The 7111-nt window shown below is 49.6% G+C and overlaps 1 pseudogene; it reads left to right on the forward strand.

The window, feature by feature from the left end:
- The first annotated feature begins 665 nt into the window (after positions 1–665).
- On the forward strand, positions 666–1670 carry LOC119536901 (annotated as a pseudogene).
- The last annotated feature ends 5441 nt before the right edge of the window (positions 1671–7111 follow it).

Raw genomic sequence — 7111 nt, forward strand, 5'->3', positions numbered from 1 at the left:
ATAGTGGGGGGGATATCAGGGAGGAAAGAGATTGTTTTTCCTTTCTTTTCAGAAGAAATGGGAGTGTTCTCATATAGATTGTGGTGGTGAATGCCTAACTATGTGATTCTACCAGGAGCCACTGATTACACACTTAGGATGGATTGTATGGTGTGGTATGTGAATAAAAGTGTCAAAAAATTTTTAAAAATTGTTCTTAGTTCATGGGCTACTGGAGTATTAATAAACCATAAGTTAATATATGTAAAGTATCTCACATGGTGCTGGGCACATATTCAGGCTCTATCAAAGTGTTAGCTGTTTCTATTATTTGAATTGAGGTCTGAATGATGCTCAAGCCAGGGCTCTTAGCTACAACACCTCCCTGCCTCCCACCATCTATTCTCATTTCCAGTGGCGCCAGAGTGGTTACTTACAGCAAAACAACATCAACACCAACAACAAGCTAAACACCCAACACTAGGGGACTGGTTAAAAAATGACATGATTATATAGTAGAATACTATGCAGCCCCTCCAAGTGATGCTATGGAGCAATAATTATGCATCAATATACATAACATGTGGGAAACGGCTACAATACTGTAAGTTCAGTATGATGCTACTTTCATTCAGAAAAAGTATACAGAGAGAGCGGAGGCGGTGGCGGCTGCTGGCCAGTGTGAGATGGTGGTGGTGCTGGTGGCAGCAGTGGACGGGCCGGATGGGCCTGGAATAGTCAGAGGAGCTGCTGGCAGAAGGGTGACCCGAGACGGGAAGCAGGCTGCTGAGCCTCGCCAGCTCCCATGCTTGTAACTGCTCCAGCCAGACACCCCTCCTTGACCCACTTGAGGAGACATCTTTGCCACTTTAACTTTTCTTAGTCCTTCAGTGAATCGACAGCCCTATTTTCTCAGGACCGCAGCCTGGCTTTACTTCGGTGATAAAGGAGGAAAGGCTGGATACAACAAACACCATTCGTGCTGGCCAGCAAAAAGAGCAGCACAGATGGCCAAACAGACTGAGCTAAGAGAAGCCTGTCCAGCAGTCTGGAGGAAATGTCTGGAGCTGAGGAGGGAAGAGAGACATCCTTGGGCATTAAGGTAGAAGCCTCAGATCTAAGCCTGAGCTTGACTGGGGGTGATGGTGGCCCCAGCCGCATCAGCATGGAAAGTTAGGGGCAGACACAGACAGCTCAGATGAGGACAAGGATTCTGACAGCGTGAAGGACACCGGCCCTTGTTCCATCGATGATGAAAACTGAGTCCATGGCTGCTCAGAGGAAGAAGGGCAGGGGCGTCCTGTACTGCGCAAGCGGGCCGAACGTGATCCACAGGACTCACCAGACGATGAGCAGGCCCTAGAGGACCAGACCAAGGGTCCTCAGAGACATCAGCCCTGCCCCGACCTCACTGGCGAGCCTTTCTTGCCCTTTGGGAGCAGGGGCTAGGTTCCAAGTGTCCGCTTTGTATTTAGGTTTGTGGAGTCAAGAGTCTTTGTGCAGTGTTTCCATCTGCAACCCAGGCTTCAGGGCCATACTGGTGTCAATAATCTGCACTTTAACCAGCTTGGCACCTGGCTGATTAAAATGATGCTCTGAAGGTGGTGGTGTGGGATTGGGTGCAGCGGCAGCCAGTACTGGACTTTGAGAGTGGCCATAAAAGTAGTCTCTTCCAGATGAGTAGCAGCTGAGAGTCATCAAGAATGGGTTAACCAATCTAGCTCCTCCTGGAGCTGGAGCTGGGTATTGTGGTAGGAACTGGACATCAAGACTCCCGGCCCTTCCTTGGCTCCCATAACGATTTAGAGGAGTCAAATACACTGAAAGTCCCATGGCAACTTTTGTTTTCTTGAATATACAGATCACTGGAAGATGTTGGAACTCATCACAAAGGTTTTAGTTGTTGCTGTTTTTTTTTTTTTTCATCAGAAAGGTTTTAAATGTGCCCTGGTAGGATGCATACAGTACAAGAACACAAGCTCTTGAGCCAGTTTGCCCGGGTTCAAGGCCTGGCTCTATCACTTACTAGCTGTGTGATTTTGGGCAAGTCTTAACCTCTGTCTTCAGTTTATTTATCTGTAAAATGGGGCTAATAGTACATAGGGTTATGAGGATTAAATAACAACAGCAACTAAGCTGTTAGAACAGTGCCTGGTACTTAATAAACATTTGATAAAATATATTTTTAAAAAGTATACAAATAGGAAAAATGTTCTGCTGTGAAATGTACCGTTGAGAAATTACACATGGTTTTTCGTTTCTGTTTGTCTTTCTTTTTAATTCTTGTGAAAAACACGTAAGTCCCTTTTGTGGTAGGAAAAAAAAAACTAATTGTGAAAAAGAAAATAGAAGCCACATTGGTTTCTTTCTATCTGCAAGGCAAGGGATTGTGTCTTGCTTTTGTGTATCCCCTGGAGCATCTGACACTCAATCTCTGATAATAAAAGCCCCATCTTAAACAGAATTCCAGCCTGGTAATCTTGTTTAATCTTCCAGGCCAAGGCGTTCTGTACACAGTTTAGACATGGCCTGCAAGGACGAGAAGAAAATGCAGGCTGGCGGGGGCACGTCCAAGCCTGCTCGGTGACCAGCTTGCCTGGCTGGGAGACATCAAGAACTGATGGGGGGGTGAGGCAGTGGAATGAGGCCAGGGACCATGCATTAGAAAACCAATTACCTGGGGAGCATGTGGTGGGGTTGCTGAGAGGCAGCTGAGTGTCAAGGCAAGGCCACTTTGGCATCTGGGAGCTCTCTTCAGCTTGGTATATAGAACTTCCCAGGAGAGGCTTAAGTGCAGCTGGATCTTAATATGACCAGCCTTACTTGTGAACAATTTTCATTTTGGCCATCTTCCCCAAAGCCTCTGGGTTTCCCCTCAAAGAATGCAACAGAGGCACAGGCACCCGGGGAGGCTGCCAAGGGGAAGGGCAGGGTCACGGGGCAGGGTCCCAGGGCCATCTGCAAGCCACAGAGGGACCACCCACCCAGCGGCAGAGCAGCGAGAAGATCAGGGTTGGAGGTAGCAGGGCATGTGAAATGCTCCACTTAGCAAAAATCACATTATGAAACACATTACTGTCAGGCACATTACATTCATGATCTCAAGCCTGGTAAGACACTTGAGAGGTTGCTGCTTCTGTGTCTGTTTCATGGCTGAGGAAACTGAGGCTTGGAGGCTGAGTGACTGTCCAGGGTGACTCAGCTGGAAAGGGCAGAGCTGGGATTCAGCTCTGCCTGATTCAAACTGAGGCTCTTTTGACCTCTCTCAGGTAGTAATTCTAGGGGGGAGGTCATAGCTGCTCGCTAATCCCCCCCATTGCAGGCAGCACTGTGACTGCAAGAGGGGGCACATCCACTTGCAAAGGGGAGCTGGACCAGTCTTGATTGAAATTGTCCAGCAAAATCCCCTGGCTAGTGGGTCAGAGCTCTGCTGGCACTGTTCTCAGCAGGACGATGCTACCTCAACTGCAGCTGGGATCATTGCCACATATTGAGCATCCTGGCTGGTGCCTGTGGAGACTGCCAATCCTGCTCCTTGGAGGGCTGTGACAATAGGCACTGTGACTTTCTGGGGCTGTATATCCCCTGCTTTCCCTCTTGTCACCAGGCCCTGCTTTTAGGTGGTGGTCTCTGAGGAAGTCACAGGCCCTCAGATGGAAAGAACACTGATCTGGGCACCTGATGTGGGCTATCCTCCTGGCTCTGCCTCTCATTTCCTGGGTGACATCTGGATGAGTACTTAGCCCCTCTGGGCCTCAGTTTCCTCATCTGTTCAATGGGGAGGACAGTCCCTAACCTATTCCTTCATGGGGTTTTGGGGAGACAGAGAGCTAGCATGTAGAGTTCACTGGCTCTCCTCTATGACCCAGCTTCTCCCAGCACAGGGCAGCTGGCGGGCCCACCCAGAGACCCCATGGAGGAAGGTGCTGGGCAATGTGGGGTGGGGGTAGGAGAGCCAGCCATTTAGACTCCCTGTCCTTGATTTTCACCTCTAGGTTAGCTGTCTCCCCTTCCCTCTCACCCAGGTGAACAGAGGTTAGAGGCTGAAGGTCAGAAGGCCGTTGTTGCTGGGAAGAAGCTGGTGGTTGATTAGGTTGATGCATCTTCAGGGGAAACATTCCGGGAAAGTTTCTCTACACCACAAGGGCGTGAAGGGAGACACTGCTGTGGGGCGCCCCTCCTCTCCCTGACTCTGCTGAGTCCTGCCTGGGTGGTCCCAGCAGCCAGAATACCCAGGGGCCAGTGTATGGTATCCTTCATCCACCCACTCCATAAGATATTCTTTAGGCTGGAGGGTACAGCCCTCAACCCAGGGTCACTTCCTAGATTGGTCTCATGCCCATTCTCCAGGTAAAGATAACAGGGGCGGGGAGGGCGCTGCTGGCAGACGCTAGGGTCCTCGGAAAGACCCGGGGAAGGTCAGAGTTAATCTAGGGAGCGATCCTGGAAGAACGAGGAGGCCCTTCCCTCTGGGCCACTAACTGCTGCAGGAAAGGTTTTGGCCGGATCCAGCCGGGAGGCCGGGCGGGAGCCCTTCGCTGGTCGCCGCTGGGGCATCTGGAAAATCGCTGCGGCTACCGCCGCCGCCGGCGCCTGTCAAAGCGCGCTCGCCCACGCCCTTCCTGCGGCGGGCGGCTGATTACTGCTGGATCTTGGGGCGCTCGGGAGGCCCGCGCTGCGCCCACCACTTCCCTCCGCTCCGCGCCCCCTCGGGAGCTTCGGCCCACGACCAAGGCAAGACCAGGAGTCTCTGCCTGCTGCTTGCCTGTTAAGGGGCCAAGAAAGCAGTTTCTCTGCAGCCAGGAGAGCTGGGTGCAGCCTCCCCCACTGCCAGGGCTGCCTCAGGGGGTAGGGGTGAGGGGAGGGGCATCCGGAGACCACCACATCAAATGCCCACCGGTAAGGCGAATAACCCTCAGGCTCTCCCCAGCCCACCAGGGAAGACCAGCTCTCAGGATCTAATCAATCCCCTAGGTACTTCCGTTTCCTAGCTATAAAACAAAACAAGGAACACTTCAAAGGGATGCTTTTAGGGATAAATCAGATTACGGATGTAATGGGCCCAGCTCCCTCCAGGCTTTCACTTCTTCCCTTTCAGAAACCCAGAATGTGTCGAGTTAAAGTCTGCGGGGTCAGAGGCCAGGGCCCTGCCGGGGCAGGGAAGATGTGTCCACACTCCTGGAGGCCGCATGAGAACAGGGACTGTCCTTGGTGCAGAGAGGAGCGTCACACCACTTTTACAACGAGGGGGAGTAATGGCATAGAAATAATTGTAACCACGTCATACATACCTCTGCCAGTTCCAAGTTGGCTCACTGGAGAAAACAGTCTTTTTGATAGAGCTGACTACAAAGGTACTAATTTATTCTGTTTTCCTACACTGCTGACTGCCCCCCTACACACACACACACACACACACACACACACACACACACACACACACACACACTCACGACACTAACAAACAGCCCAGCCCCTGCATGGGACTCTCTTCACCAGCTGAGGAAGGCTCCTGTAATACAGTGCAGTACCAAACCAGCTTTTAAAGGCATCGTTAGTCTGTGTCCACTTTAATAAATAAACATCAAAGTCATTGTCCTGTTGACTCCTCGATACAGGAATCATATTTGAGAGTGGATTCCAGCAGCACAATTTTGCCAGGGGCCCCATATGGGGGTTCCTTCTGAAAAGAAAAATGGGGAGGGGGCAGCTATAGATTACGCCCCTGTGAGGGGAAAGCATGTGGGTGGAACCATGTAGAAATGAAGACTTAAATAAACAGAATGTGTCACTATGGAAACATTTGGCTTTTTCAAAGGCACTGTTAAGAAAAATAAAGTAATCAAGACTTTGGATTCAACATTACAAGTGTTTATGACCAGAAAAGGCAAAGTGGGTCTTAGATATTCTGCAGCCAAGTAGAAGCTGCCAGAACTCAAGGAAGAACTATTCCTAGTAGGGCAAAGAGGGACCCATCATTTGTCTGCGCTTTCTCTGAAAATTTCCAACTGGAGCATTTTGCTCCTTGCAGTGCCCACTTTAATTTTTTCGTGGTTACCCTGACGCAACCCAAGAGATGGTGCCAGTTACTGGCCAGGTTCACACAGTCCTGCCACACACTCAGGCAGGATCATCCAGCCACGGGGGCAGCAGAGAGTGAGCACCACAAAGAAATGGCAGGTTTATTACCTGTGACCCAACTTATTAGGAACTGTTGATGCCAACTGAGTAAGCAGCTTAGTCAAGGATGGATCAATTGGCATCCTGATTTCAAAACTGGGGATGGCAATCTGGGTGGAAATTACCCTGATGCCAAGTGTCCAACTGTGTTCTGAGGCAAGATGTTTTTATTGTGCAGCCTGGTTTGTTTCTTTGGGTTCTCTGCTGATCGGACCTTGCAGGTTGGGATACCGGTTAAGTATCTTGAAGAAGCCTGATGATGAGTTTGGGAGTCCCCAAATGTACTTATGGATAAAAATGAGGGGAGGAATGGCTCACTGGGGGAAAATTCATCTAAACTTTAAAAGTTTAATGATATGTCTACTTGGATATGGTCAGGAAACATTGTTCTGAGTCACTTGACAGGAAGGTTGGCCAAGAATTTGTCTAACTCACCAGAAATTGGATTCTGTCCCCTTAAGAACTTCCTCGGTTAAATGTTTAATTACTAATCCAGTCAGCAGCACCCTTCTGACTAGAAGATCTAATGTTGATTAAGGAGAGATCAGATGCAGATGCCTGCCCTGACTCACAGGAAAGGCAGGGGACAAACAAGGTAGCCTGGGATTCAGCTGTGGCCAGCTGGGTTGCCAGCTCTGCAGAAGCATGCCCTGAGCCTCATGATCCCAGTATGCCCAGCAGACTATTCTGTCTAAATTCAGCATGGCAGTGGAAAAGCACCCAGGTTTTTAGATTAGACTGCAGTTTGAATACTGGCTCTGCATTCAATTTCCTAGTCCCTAGAATGGGAATAGTTAACTCTCTCTTGCAGGGCTGTGGTGAGGATTAGGGATTATGTATAAAAAGCACCTAAGAGAGTGCCTGGCAGATTACTGAAGCTAAAAAAAAAAGGAGCTTAAAAAAAAACCAAAACCCTATTTTTTGTCATTATGCTACAGCCATTGTATTTGTT

This window comes from Choloepus didactylus, chromosome 6 (genome assembly GCF_015220235.1).
Source record: "Choloepus didactylus isolate mChoDid1 chromosome 6, mChoDid1.pri, whole genome shotgun sequence".
Classification (NCBI taxonomy): Eukaryota; Metazoa; Chordata; class Mammalia; order Pilosa; family Megalonychidae; genus Choloepus; species Choloepus didactylus.